This window comes from Pristis pectinata, chromosome 8 (assembly GCF_009764475.1).
Source record: "Pristis pectinata isolate sPriPec2 chromosome 8, sPriPec2.1.pri, whole genome shotgun sequence".
Lineage (NCBI taxonomy): Eukaryota > Metazoa > Chordata > Chondrichthyes > Rhinopristiformes > Pristidae > Pristis > Pristis pectinata.
The window spans coordinates 90,282,292-90,297,914 of NC_067412.1; the positions used below are offsets into that span (position 1 = coordinate 90,282,292).

General features: G+C 41.8%; 1 protein-coding gene across 2 annotated transcripts in view; it reads left to right on the forward strand.

Moving 5' to 3' along the window:
- The window catches only part of ar (androgen receptor), a 144,244-nt gene that overhangs the window by 41,759 nt on the left and 86,862 nt on the right, over nt 1-15,623 (forward strand). The window lies entirely within an intron of this gene.

Consider the following 15,623-nt stretch of genomic DNA (forward strand, 5'->3'; position numbering starts at 1 on the left):
ATTTGTAAGTTAAAGAATAAATTAAAAATATATAAAATCAACTTCCTTATTGCTGTATGCTGTACTTTAAAAGATTTTTCTGGTCAGTTTATGTATGAATTCCAAATATTATTGATGGAATTTTTTTTTCATTAATCTCTGACCATGAGGTGAAGTTGGCATTGATTTTCTTTTAAAGAATCAGATCTTCCCAAGCAGAAGGAGCCTGTGTGCCACCATTTGCAATGAATCAGTGTAGAATTTGCCTTGGCTCCTGAGTCATTGGTAAAAATTGACTTCATTTTCTAATAATTATCTTCTTTCCATTTCAAAAAAAGTTAAAATATGTTGGAAGTTAGGTAATACTTAATATTTTATGTTATGAAATCCTGATGGTGTGGCTTCCTCTATAATGGATTTCGGAGGAAAATACAACCAGAAAATATTTCCTAACAGAATTAGAAAATAGTTGTTGAAATAGTATGTTTTCAGAGTGCTTTTATATTTCAACAGTAGGGCCGTATTTTAGGCTGTAACTTTTCTAATCATCAGTTGCATTGATTCTCAAAAAAATTACTTTTGTAGGACTCCTGATTTTATTCTCAATGCAGTGCATCACTGACATGACTTATACTCGAAAAAGTTAGGTACAAGTTGAACACCATTTGGAAAAGTTGTAACAGTGTTGAATAAGATCTTCTAATCATAAGCCAAGGCTTGGCATTTGTGTGATAGGTCATATTAATATCATTTTTCTTATGCGTACAATAATGCTTTTGTCTCAAGGTTTTTGAGTTTTAAGCAGACATCAGTACTGTAAAGAGTCATGATACAGCATTATAAGTGGCCTATTTTCAAGGATAGACTATTATAGAATCTATTTTGTTGGGTCTACCGATGGGTGTTATTATTTTCGTTTGTTTTTAAATATTCTTTCCATATCCCCCAATTCCTCTATCAAAATCTTAATTAGTAAGTTATTTCTTGCTCATTGTGAAAGTATTTGAGACAATAGAAAATACTTTTCAGAAAATGCTGAATTCTTTTCGCAGTAAAAATTGCAAGAACTGCAATGTCATTAAACTACTAAGTCAAATTGTAAATCTAGCAGTTGATATTCCTGTTATATTTAAATATTTTAAATACACCTTATGCACTACCAGTTTGTTATTTTAGAACTTTTGCAAAGACAATTGTCAAATTGCCTTATTGCAGTTCTAATATAAAAAAAACTTCCATTCAGTTATTGTGGTTGAACACTTTAAACCTGATTTACTTTTTTTCATATCCTAAATTGGAAATCAATCTAGCAGCAATTTTGCTGCTTTTTTGATTTTTTTAAGGTTAAGCAATTGAATAAGAAGCTTAGATTGTTTTCTGTGGATATATTTTAGTTATACAGCAGCAAATAGAAACATTTCTCATCTAATGGAAATACAACTAATTATCAAGCACTGCATCATAATTTGTCGTGCACGTTGAGTTGAGATAGCCAATCAGATGTTAATATAAAATTATTCAAATTTTCTAATTTTATTAGTCAGATCACAATGATAGCATTCTTCTGTATCAAAAGATTATAGTTTTGAGTTTGACTCCAGAAACTGAGCGTAAAATCCAGATTGATGCTGCATTTATATATAGCAAATATGCAGCCGTCAAGTTACTTGTTAAACCAAGGACTGTTTACTCTTTCAAGTGAAGGTAAAAGATGTACTTGTACTATTATGTAGTAGTACAAAGTATCTGTATTGCCTGAAGCCAGGGAGATGGTACAATACTAAAGCAAGAATTCCACAACCTTTGAGTATGCAGACCCCTTTATTTTGTGCATCACCACATGCTACTATGTATTTGCATTGTGTTATACAAGAGATTTAGGAGTCTGTAGGAACAGAAATAACAAAATAAACCTACATATTAATTAAACTGGCTGTGGAACATCGTAAGAAATAGAGGTAGGAGTAGGCAATATGGTCCCTTGTAGTTTGAACTACCATATATGGCTGATCTTACCTCAATTTCATTCCCACCCTTGGCTCTCCCCTCCCAGTCACCATAGCCTCTCCCAAGATGGAATCCAATTACTCAGTTTCACAGGTAACCAAGGCCAATAGGTGCAGTTGCAGTCTCTTCATCTCTTGGGGTATTGAGACCTCTCCCTTCAACCCAGGCCTTGGGGGCTAACCTCCACCTGCCTCTCCCTACAAATTAGGAGCCGGAGTAGGCCAGCTTCCCCTCAAGTCTGCTCCATCATGTAATAAGATTATGGCTGATCTGATTGTAACTTCATACTGAAGCAAAAGTTTGTCATTTTCTTCTGTTGAGAAATGGATGGCAAAGAAATGCCAGAGTTCCATGGAAATTTATTTAAGATGGAACAATATCTATTCCTGATCACTCTCGCATTGATGTTTGCAGGCACTGCTATGTATCATGTTTATCGTTTCCTGCATCACGGCAGTGAGTGACTAATGAACTTTGGCCATGCAGAGGGTGAGAATTTCATTATAAACCTTTGGAACGCTGAAGAGATTGTGTGCGAAGTGTATTTCAAGGGAAGGATGCGGGGGGGGGGGGGGGGGGGGGGGGGGGAGGAGGATTTTCTTTTTGAGAAATTGCAGACCCAGTTGATGCAGTAACAAATCTGTAACAAAAAAGCAGCATAACATCAATATGGGTGAAAAAGGAAGTTAGAAAGCAGACAGGACAAAAAGGAGTAATAGGGCAGGATTGGGATAAGAATTCTAAATTAAATGAGAGACACTAAAAGCTTAAGAGATGCAAAGAATGAATTTCAGATTTGTAAGAAAATGAAAATACAAAGGATAGGTTATTGAACTTGTTGGGTGAAAAAGTTGTATTCTCAGTTTTATTATGATATTAAGCACAACGGTATGCACCATTTTCTCAGACTGATTTGCACAATAAGCAACGGATGCCCATGTTATAGCTCCGTTATATTCCACTATAAATTTTTAGATAGCACCATATTATCACGGTCAAGTCACTATCTCGCTGCTGATTTATAAAATTATAATTGGGATTGTTTTATAAAATGGTGTCATTTATTTAAGGTTTGTGCTCATTTCCAAAAACATGGAATTAAAAAAATTAAAGATCAAAATTTCCAAATTTGCATATGGCGCAAAACCTGAACCATGAGGAGGATAGTAACAGATATCAGGGGATATAGGCATGCTGATGGAATGGGCAGGTGGACAGAAAGATATAATTAGTACTGAAAAAAGTTACATTTATTGTGAACAGTAAGAACTGGCAACAGCAAGCTAAAAGGCACAATTCTAAAAGGGGTATTAAACTAGAGACGTAAGAGACTACAGATGCTGGAATCCAAAGCGAAAAACAAACTGCCGGAGGAGCTCGGGGTCAGGCAACATCCGTGGAGATAGATGGTTGACATTTCCGATCAGGACAGTATAGAGGGGAGATCGCCAGTATAAAGAGGTGAAGGTATTTGTTGGTTTATTATTATCACTTGTACTGAGGTGCAGTGAAAAACTTGTCTTGCATACCGATTTGTACAGGTCAATTCATTACACAGTGCAGTTACATTGGGTTAGTACAGAGTGCATTGATGTAGTCGTGATGTAGGGGTAAGCATGAAGCAGGAGCTGGCTGGTGATAGGTGGAACTAGGTGAGGAGGGGGATGATGGGCAAATGGAGCCGGGTGAGGGGGGGGAAAGCGGAGGTAGAGACAGAGGGTGGAAGGTGGTAAGTGGACACTACAATAGGCTGCAGATTCTGGAATCTAATAAGAAAGGAAGGTGATAAGTGGAACCAGACAAGAGAAAGACGATGGGTAGATGGAACCAAGTGGATGAGGGGAAAGAAACTGGGGGGCTGAGGGGTGGAGTTGGAAAGAACAGGTGTGAGGTGAACCATATAGCAAATGCACATACGCATGCTGGTTGGCCGATCGTCCAGCAGATCGATGGCACGTGGTATAATGCATGTGCACGCCTATACACATGCGCGCATTGGCCAGCCGATCGCTTGGCGGAGCGACAACGCTCTCTGACAGGTGCAACTCCACTTTTGGCGCGGGACTTCAGGGACTCGTGCACTTTTAGGTCTCTGCAAATCTCGTGGATCTACAATTGTAAGTTGCTCAATTTCTGTGTTTTGATTAATATGAATCAGTAAAGACATTTATTCTACTGCACCGTTGTTGTTTTTGCTCAATGCATATGTAACAATTGGCGACAAGGATCAAAACAAGAATGGCCTCTCTACTTCAAGCACCCAGTCCATTTTGGGCTGCAACTATGGCAAAACCAACACCAGAAACCTGGCTATAATGGAAGAAAACCTTCCAGGACTACATCGAACTACTGCCAGTTTTAATACCAATGGTAGAGCTGGAGGAAGCTACCAAACTCAAGCTGCTTCGCATGCATTTGGGAGAACTTGAGCATAAATACTTCAACTCTCTGCACTTACAGAATAATGCTGAATTCAACGCGTTTGAGGCTTTAGACTATGTTTGGGGGGGTGCAGGATAATGTCTTTATGGCATGCTTCAAGTTCTTGCAGCTGTGACAGACCCCTGATGAGAACATAGATGATCTCATCACAAGCTTAACTCTGGCTGTGCGGGAATGCAGATACAAAGACATTTAACTGAAAAAATTCGAAGAAGCGATGCCTATCCAAGTGTTGATTATTGGAGTCTATGATGAAAAGACACATGAGAACCTCCTGTCTGAAAAGCATGACTTGGCCTGGGACAAAGCATGCTTCACAGCTCGTCACAGGTCAAGAGAGGCCTTGCACAGATTCAACCGATCCCAGCGCCACTTATTCAGGCAGTACTGCAGTTAGAGCCCCCCTCCCAAAAATGTCAATGTTTGCCAGCATTTGCAGACCTGCAGCTTCCAGTCAACATGACGTCAGTCTCCACAGAGATGCTATCGCTGTGGTGAAAGTCATGTCCAGTAGTCCGACTGCAGGCATCAAAAGGCCATCTGCCGGTTCTGTCAGAAGGTAGGGCACCTCGAGAAGGTGCACTTCGCAAAGCAGTGTGGCACGGGAAAGCAACAGAATCTGACCATCAACTGCACTCAAGGAGACGGCCGCTGCAAAGAAGTGGACAATATCTTCCAAACCCATGAACTGGGCAATCAGAACCAGCCTCCGTACTTGGTTACACTTGCAGTGCACAACCAGCCTGTGAAATTTGAGCTGGTTATCAGGTCAGCCATCACCTTTGTGTGCGAATCATCTTTACGCCAGATTCCAAAACTACAGTCTACAAGCTCGTGTTTCACAGTTACACAAGAGACAGTGTCAACATGCGGGGCGTATTCATGGCAGAAGTGGTCCACCATGGAGACCTGTTCCACTTACCGGTGCATGTTGTCAGGGGAGGCCAGTGGCCTAATTTTCTGGGCAGAAACTGGATTAAAAACATTCCATTAGTGCTATCCTACCTCAATTGTATCGGGAGAAGCCCTACATTGAATATTCTACTATGAAAGCACCAGCGTGTATTCCAAGCCAAGGCTTTGGGTCAATACTGCAGTCCGGTGGCTAAGTTCAAATTTAAGGAGAACAGCCAGCTGAAGTTTTGCTGTATGCTGTGGGCCCAAAGGTAGAAGAAGAACTAGACCGCCTACAGAAAGCGGATGTGATAGAGCCGGTGCAGTACTCAGAGTGGGCGGCTCCAATCGTACCTGTCCTCAAGTCCAATGGATCAGTGCGTATCAGCAGTGACTACAAACTGACCGCAAACCCTGTGACAAGACTGAACGTGTATCCACTGCCACGGATCGAGGACTTGTATGCATTGCTGTGGAGAGGCAAACGTTTCTCCTGAAACATGTCTACAGTCATGTCACCCTAGATGAAGATTCTAGGCACATTACGACAATACACACAGAGGCCTGTTTCGGTACAAGCAGTTGCCATTTGGATTGAGTTCTGCACTTGGGATATTCCAATGCCTTATAATCTGGTGAAGAATATTCCTTACGTCTGTGCTTACCTGATGATGTTTTAGTAACCGGTACATCAGAGTCCCATCATCTTGAGACACTAGACAGGATACTTTCCTGTTTAGAGGAAACTGGCTTTACTCTAAAGGAGGAGAAGTACCAGTTTTTGGCTGACTCAGTCGATTACCTGAGCTTCAAAGTCGACAAAACAGGTCTCTATCTGCAGGAGCACAAAATCAAAGCCTTAAAAGAGGCTCCACATCTACAAAACATGATGCAGTTATACTCCTGGGACTAGTCACGCATTACACCAGTTTTTAAATCAATCAGCTTAGTGCTAAAGCCCTTATACCGACTACTCCAGAAGGACCAATGCTGGGAATGGTCAAGAATTGAGCAACAAGCATTTGAACAAATAAAAACCACCCTCAGTTGTTCATCTGTGTTGGTGCATTATGTTCCTGAAAAGCCCAAAGTCATGAAATGTGAAACCTCACCATATAGAGTCAGGGCCGCTCTCCTACATCAAAGGCCTTGCGAAACAGAGATGCCTATTGCTTTTGCTTCAAGGGCAATGTCTCAGGTGGAGGCAAATTATTCACAGCTTGACCAAGAAGCCCTAGCTATTATGTTTGGCATCAAATGCTTCGATTTATACATATTTGGGCGGTCTCTCAAAATCCACATAGATTATAAGCCTATGCTAGGTTTAATGGGGGAGACGTGAGGTATCCCACAAATGTCATCAAGAATGCAACAATAGGCATTGACCTTACCTGCTTACTCCTACACAATGAAGTATACCCCGGAAACGAAAATGTCGTCATCAACGCCTTAAGCAGATTACCAATTGTTGAGGACACAGTATCGGCACCCCTCCATTCAAGGTTGTTCACCTGTTACAAAGCCTAGATGAAATACCAATCAAAAGTCACCTCATTAGGCCTGTGATCCACTCCTATCACAGGTAAAAGAGCACTACAGGTGGTTGGCCCACCAGCCCTTCACCTGAGTTTCAACCCTTTACAAATCGCCAGCGTGAACTGAACCTACAGGATGGCTGCATGTTGTGGGGCAGTCGAGTAGTGGTTCCCCCTCAAGGCCTCAAGCGTGTACTCTGCTATCTGCATGACGCTCACCCTGGGGTGGTCAAAATGAAGGCACTTGCGAGAAGCTATGTGTGGTGGCCAAAAATTGACACCAATATTGAGAATATGGTGCGCATCTGCCCTATTTGTCAGAAGACGTAAAAAGCATCACCAGAGGCCCCCACCCCCAAAACCATGAGGCTCCGTGGAAGTGCATTCATATCAACTATTTTGGACCATTCTGGGGACACATGTTTCTGGTTATTGTGGATGCCCATTTGAAATGGATAGAGGCATTACCTACTTGTACGTCATGTTCCTTAACAACTACTATAACTAAGCTACGGTCTGTCTTTGCTATATTTGGTATTCCCGAAATGATCATATCTGACAATGGCCCAGCATTCGGGAGTGCAGAATTTAAGGAATTTGCAGAAAAGAATGGTTTTAGGCACCTCACAATGGCTCCATATCACACAGCTTCAAATGGCCTGGCTGAATGAGCAGTGCAAATGCTGAAATGAGGCCTTTCTAAACAAACACAGTGTGATTTGATGACGAAATTAAGCTGTTTCCTTTTCCATTACTGAATCACCCCAAATGAACTAACGGGCGCCTCCCCTGCTGAATTAATGTTCAAGCGCATATTACGCACCAGATTGGATCTCCTGCCAGCCATCCAGGAACGAATTTATAGCAAACAAGAGGCCATGAAACGAAACTATAGGCTGTGAACATTTGTGCCGATGGCAAGGTCTACACTCGACTCGTGCATGAAGAGAACTGGCAACCAGCTGTCATCCAACATGGTAATAGTCAACTTGCAGAACTTGAACTGCCAGACAGACAAATTGTTAGGTGACATTTGGATCACATACACCAGCGAACCAATGGAGGACCTGGCAAAGCCACCAAAGAATCCCCTGCCAATGAAGCTAACGTTCAAGTAGATGAACCAATGGAAGCTCCCTCGAGGAGAGGACCTTTACAGCCCACCAACCTTGGCATCGGCTAATCAGGAAGACACTGAGAGAGAAGCCACCCCCCCCCCCCCCCCCCCCCCCCCCCCCCCCCCCCCCCCCGTGGCAGTCCCTGAGGGTGCGTCGGCTGGTTGACCGATACCAGGCAGAATAGCAGCGGAAAAGTTTTCTCAATGTTTCCCTATGTTCACTTAACCTATTTTCTTCCCTTTAGTTCACTCCTATAGGGGGGAGGGATGAACCATACAGGCAAACCGTGTGGAGACTCTTGGCGCAGACTTCAGGGACTCGCGTGCTTTTAGACCTTCTCGTGGATCTACAATTATAAGTGGCTCAGTTTCTGTATTTTGATTAATATGAATCAGTAAAGATGTTTATTCTACTGCACCGTTGTTGTCCTTGCTCCCTGCATACCTGACATGAGGGAACCGTGTGGATCTGAAGGAGGGAGAGAAAGGAACACATGGGATTTGGATTACCTGTAAGTGGAAAATTCATTGTTCGTGCATTGGGTTTTAGATCACCCAAGCAGAATATGTTCTTCTAGTTTGCAGTGGCCTCCCGGGGCCTGACGGAATATTCCTCAGGCTGCTTTGTGAGGCTAGGGAGGAGATTGCTGAACCGTTGGCCAGGATCTTTGAGTCCTCGTTGTCCACGGGGATGGTACCGCAGGATTGGAGGGTGGCGAATGTTGTCCCCTTATTCAAAAAGGGTAGTAGGGATAGTCCAGGGAATTACAGACCTGTGAGCCTTACATCTGTGGTGGGTAAGCTGCTAGAAAGGATTCTAAGAGATAGGATCTATGATTATTTAGAGAATCATGGACTGATTAGGGACAGCCAGCATGGATTTGTCAAGGGAAGATCTTGCCTCACAAGCCTGATAGGGTTCTTTCAGGAGGTGACCAGGAAGATTGATGAGGGTAGTGCAGTAGATGTGGCCTACATGGATTTTAGTAAGGCATTTGACAAGGTTCCACATGGTAGGCTTCTTCAGAAGGTCAGAGGCCAAGGGATCCAGGGAGGCTTGGCCGTGTGGATTCAGAATTGGCTTGCCTGTAGAAAGCAGAGGGTTGCGGTGGAGGGAGTGCATTCGGATTGGAGGGCTGTGACTAGTGGCGTCCCACAGGGATCTGTTCTGGGACCTCTACTTTTTGTGATATTTATTAATGACTTAGATGAGGGGGTGGAAGGGTGGGTTAGCAAGTTTGCAGATGACACAAAGATCAGTGGTGTTGTGGATAGTGTGGAGGGTTGTCGAAGCTTACAGAGGGATATTGATGAGATGCAGAGCTGAGCTGACAAGTGGCAGATGGAGTTCAATCTGGAGAAGTGTGAGGTGGTACACTTTGGAAGGACATACTCCAAGGCGGAATACAAGGTAAATGGCAGGATTCTGGGCAGTATGGAGGAGCAGAGGGATCTGGGGGTTCATATCCACAGATCACTGAAAGTTGCCATACAGGTGGATAGGGTAGTTAAGAAAGCTTATGGGGTGTTAGCTTTCATAAGTCGTGGGATCGAGTTTAAGAGCTGCGAAGTAATGATGCAGCTTTACAAAACTCTGGTTAGACCACACTTAGAGTACTGTGTTCAGTTCTGGTTGCCTCATTATAGGAAGGATGTGGAGGTGTTGGAAAGGGTGCAGAGGAGCTTTACCAGGATGCTGCCTGGATTAGAGAGTATGGATTATGAGGAGAGACTAAAGGAGCTAGGGCTTTACTCATTGGAGAGGAGGAGGATGAGGGGAGACATGATAGAGGTATACAAAATATTGAGAGGAATAGATAGAGTGGACAGCCAGCGCCTCTTTCCCAGGCCATCAGTGCTTAATACAAGAGGGCTTGGCTTTAAGGTAATGGGAGGGGGGAAGTTCAAGGGAGACGTCAGAGGGAGGTTTTTCACTCAGAGTGGTTGGTGCATGGAGTGTGCTGCCTGGGGTGGTGGTGGAGGCTGATACGTTGGTCAAGTTCAAGAGATTGTTAGATAAGCATATGGAGGAATTTAAGATAGAGGGATATGTGGGAGGAAGGGGTTAGTTAGTCTTAGGAGCGGTTTGAAGGTCGGCACAACATGGTGCGCCGAAGGGCCTGTATTGTGCTGTATTGTTCTATGGTTCCCCCGGTAATGGAGAAGGCGAGGACAGGCAAGTCAGTATGGGAATTGAAATGAAATGCAACTGGAAGCTGAAGGTGGCTATTGCGGACAGAGCGGGTTATGCCTTGTAGATGCAGAATTTTTTCCTCATCATCAGTATTCCCAAATATATCTGGAATTTATTGTCAAATAGCCAAGCAGTCCTAAGGTAGCAATGATAATATAATAGACTTCGATATAAAAATTGAATGACTTTTGTTCAGTTTTTCTGTGGCTTTGTGAACTGGGAATCCTTGTGAATTTGGCAAAACAGGGATAAGGCCTTATTGAGGGAGAAATCAAAGTAGAACACAAGATCTCACACGAAACATCAAAAAAAGACCTGTAAAAGTTCATATATAAAAAGGAAAGGTTTAGCTGAAGTAAATGTAGGACCCTTATAGACTGAGATGGAAGAAATTATATTAGGAAGTGGCAGAGAAATTAAGCATATGGAAGACAGTGCCACCTGACTTGGTATATACCAGAAAAAGCTGGTAATCCTCAACAGATCGGGTGTCATCTATGGAGAGAGAGAGAGTTCTTGTACCAAGTCTGATCTTTCATCAAAAATTAGTACTTGTGCATGGTACCCCTAAATATTTCCAAAGTTTTTTCCACTTTAGGAATAGTGTATCTAGCACCCTGAAGAACTGGGCTCAGTAAAGTAAGAACAGCAAAAAAAGGTCAATGATGTGGCTCCTTGTTTATGTAACACATCTGGTTATTTTTGCCCAGCCTGAAGAAAGATACCGAAGGAAGGTAAAGCAGGTGGTATTGTTTTTTTTTCCAGAAAAACCTTCAAGCAAAGTAGACCTGGCATGATAGATATTAACTTTGTAATGGAGAGATCAGCTTTACTAGCTAATTATATGCACTAAGAAATTCATCAATGTACTGTTTATCAGGGAAATTGTTCTTTATCACTTTGGCCATTGACCAATAACAATAAACTGAAAAGACAGCATTTAAAACCCTGCCCCCTGCACCATCTCCGCAGCCACTCATTTGACAAGGTCCTACACAATCGGTTAATCAAGAAAGTTCGGATGCATGGGGTCAGTGGAGAATTGGCTGTGTGGATCCAGAAGTGGCTTGCCTGTAAAAGACAAAGGGTGGTGGTTGAAGGGACTTATTCGGGCTGGAGGCGTGTGAGTCTGCAGGGATCTATGCTGGGACCTCTGCTGTTTGGGATGTACATAAATGACCTGGATGAGTATGTTGATGGATGGGTTAGTAAGTTTGCAGATGATACCAAGATTGGTGGAGTTGTGTAGAAGACTGGATACAGCGTGATATCAGCTGGAGATGTGGGCAGAGAAATGGCAGATGGAGATTAACTTGGATAAATGTGAGGTGTTGCACTTTGGTAGGACGAATGTCAAGAGGCAGTACACTCTTAAGGGCAAGACCCTTAACAGTGTTGAAGAGCAAAAAGACCTTGGGGTGCAACTCTGTGGCTCATTGAAAGTGGCTACACAGGTAGACAGGGTGGTTAAGAAGGTTTATGGAATGTTTGCATTTATTATTCGGGGCATTGAGTATAGAAGTCATGATGCATCTCTATAGAACTCTTAGTCTGCATTTAGAGTATTGCATGCAATTCTGGTCACCCCATGATACTAAGGATGTTGAGTCTTTAGAGAGGGTGCAGGGGAGGTCTACAAGGATGCTGCCTGGATTAGAGGGCATGTGCTATCAGGAGAGAATGGACAATCTTGGGCTCTTTTCTCTGGAGCGGTACAAGCTGAGGGGTGATCTGTTGGAAGTGTATAAAATTATGAGGGGCATAGACAGGGTGGACAAGCAATATCTTTTTCTTATTAGTGAGTGATCCAATGCCAGAAGGCATGCACTTGAGGTGAGAGGAGGTAGGTTCAGAACAGACATGAGGGGTACGTTTTTACTGAGAGAGTGGTGGATGCCTGGAATGCATTGCCTGATAGGGTGGAGGCAAATTCATTGGGGGCTTTTCAGAGGGGCTTGGATGGGCACATGAATGGGAGGAAAATGGAGGGATATGGGCATCCTGTAGGTAGGAGGGAATAGCTATGTTGGCACAACATTGTGGGCTGAAGGGCCTGTTCTGTGCTGTACTGTCCTATGTTCTAATTTTATGGAACAGCTTGTTGTTCGAGTACACTGGTTTTGCCATTGGACCTATTTGGGTTCTTATGTAAAGTGTCTTGAACAAAGTATCTAGTTGGAGAATAAAGAATTCTGACTTCTCAAGAAATTAGCTTGATGCCTTATTTTACTGCAAGCATCTCTGCCACTTAGTTGAAAGGAAAGGAAAAAATAGTATATCTGAGAAACCAAAGCCCACCTGCAGCCACGGCACTTCAGTGCTAACCATTGGCAGAAGTCAATCAATTACATAACTTTAGTTGTCATGAGTTTTAATCAAAAGATATCATTGGAATTCTCAAGGTTTCTTCTTATTTTATGTTTGTGTTGTATTTCAGTTGTGTGACCACTTGATCTACAATTCTTTATATGCAAATCTTTTATGAAGAAGTCTAACCTTCCAGCCAGCTGGGCCTTTGTGAAGCTCTGGGACTGGGATCATCTTTGAGCATTTTGAAAGCCCAGACTAAGAGTCGTCATCTATCATAGTGCTAGATATGACTGTATTTCACTGCATTCTATTTCTCCCTCATGAACCCACTAATGTATATCTGTTTTCATTAGGGGTTTCTCCAAAATGATTGTTCTGAAATTATGGTAATGAGGGGGAGCGGGGAATAGTTGGATATTAGACAGTTGGATGAGAGAAATGAAACTAGAATTATGGTAAATTGATGTTGCTCTGATTTGAGAAAGGTTCCAATACATATGTATATACAGATTATTTGGATGATTTGTTAATAAGGGGACTTGGCAAAGTTGGGTAGGCTGTAAAGGGCTTCAGAATGTATTTACAAGATTGGTTCCTGATAGAAGGGCATTGTCCTACAAGGAGAAATTGTGTATGGCCCACTTCTTGAGGTTAGAAGAATGAGAGGTGATTTTATTGAATCAGACTTGATAGTTACTGACTGGGTTGATGCTGGCAGAGAGTTTCCTCTGACTGCAGAGTGGTCTATGTCTCAGGATTAAGGGTTGGCCATTTAAGTTTGAAAGATAAAAAAAATCAGTTTATTTGGATATGAATTTATAAGACTGTTTTTCGCTTGGGATTTGATTGTTCAGTTCAACATATTCAAAATTAAGAAACGTAGATACTTAGACATAGAGGGATCTGGGGATTGTACATGAATATGGATAAAATAGGTATCAATCTTGATCTTATTGGATTATAATGCAGTCTTGAGAAGCACTATACTTTTTTTTTATGTTGCATTCTTGAGAACTTAAGTGAACAGAATGGCCAGAAAGTAAAACACATGGAAAACACTAAAACTAAAAACAGAGTCATGGTTCAAATATGTACAGTTCATTGGAAATATAATATACAGATTAATAATTCCATTTGCATTGCCTTTAATTGGTGGGTAAGAGGGTACATGGAAATCAGAATTGGCAAGTTGTTTCAGAATTGGTTAGGCTCTCCATGAAGGTAGTTTTTATTTCCCATTCATGTGATGGAGATTTGATGTGATGGAGAACTGTGTTCAGTTTTGGTCGCCGCATTATAGGAAGGATGTGGAGGCATTGGAGAGGGTGCAGAGGAGATTTACTGGGATGCTGCCTGGATTAGAGCGTATGGAATATGAGGAGAGGCTTAAGGTGCTAAGGCTTTATTCACTGGAAAGGAGGAGGATGAGGGGAGACGTGATAGAGGTATATAAAATATTGAGAGGAATAGATAGACAGCCAGCGCCTCCTTTCCAGGGCACCAATGCTCAAGACGAGAGGGAATGGCTTTAAGGTTATGGGTGGGAGGTTCAGGGGAGATGTCAGGGGGAGGTTTTTCACCCAGAGAGTGGTTGGTACATGGAATGCACTACCTGGGGTGGTGGTGGAGGCAGATACATTGGACAGGTTCAAGAGTTTGTTGGATAGACACATGGAGGAATGTGAGATAGAGGGATATGCGGGAGGAAAGTTTTAGACAGTGTGAGGGTGATTTGATGGATGGCACAACATGGTGGGCCGAAGGGCCTGTTTTGTGCTGTATGGTTCTATGATGTAGCTATTTTTGGCAAGGTCAACATGTATTGTATATTTCTAATTATGCATTGAAAGGTTGAAAGCTGAGCGTGTTGTTGCAGCAACATTTTTGGAAAAGTATTTTTGAGGTGCCATTGAGAAGAAATATTGATAAATAAATATATTGGCAAGATGTCTCTGAAAAGCAGAAATGCTTTTGCAATGATTTTCCATCAGCTATCAGACAACAATAATACCTAAATCACTTTCTACTTGACACTGTCTTGTCAAAATCACACGATATCCTACAGAAACCTCAACATTTAATCTTTTAAGCTTAACTCTAAGAACCATTAAGTGATCAGATGACCTTCAGAACCCTAATATGTTAGGATGATTGTTAGTTATAGCAGTAGAATAAAAATGAAGAGTGGGCAAAACTGATAATTGTTTCACATGGAGCTAATCTATTTTGAATCCAAGATAGATAAATTTGTAGTGTATGGTGAGAAACCAGATATTTGGTAAGTGTTAACAGATTTGAATGACCATTGCACAAATTGTTAAAATCGATTTAACTACTTTGCACAAACATTAAAACAGCTAATGAAACTCTGGCCTTCTAATGCAAATAGGAGGAACTTTCCATAGTCAGACCCTAACTGCACTACTTTATTCAGTTTGGAGCACACTATCTTGGAAAGGATATATTTAGCCTTATTCATAGCAGATTTCATTAGTGTTACAAAATGAAGTTAGACTGCCTCAATTTAGTACTTCCATACTCATCACTTGAGAAACACATATTTGATCAGACAACATTGATGGTCTGCTGCATCAAATGAGGCAATTTGTCCAACTTCATCCAGGAGGAATCCAACTGGTGTATACAGGTGTCTTTACTCTGAGAATACTGTATTGGATTGAGATAATTCATGGACCACAGTTTTCTTTTAAAATGTTAATTTGCACTTGACTGTTGGATCCAAAATATTTTCATGGATTGTTTTTCAAGAGGTAGACTTTTTCACAATAGACTGAGTGGAAGTCCTCTTGTTTAATGCCAATTATTGAAATTGAGCTTGGAGACATCCCTTTTGCTGCCTTGAAAACAAAATTCCAATAATCAATGTTTCCAGTCTCTTAACATGGTCAGTTTCTACAAAACATCCACATGAAAAAAAAACAATCAGAAATTATAAACATTTATACTGATTTTCTTTTCTAAAGTGATTCTTTTTATTTCGTATCCCACAGGTCTTTGATCCTGGCAGAATAGTGGTACTCATTTGTCAGTAACCTCTGGCTATGGCTCTGCCAGAAGTTCAGAGTTAGTTCTAGTTTTGTCTGGCAGAGTAAGTGAACTGCAATTCTTACTGGGATCATCTATG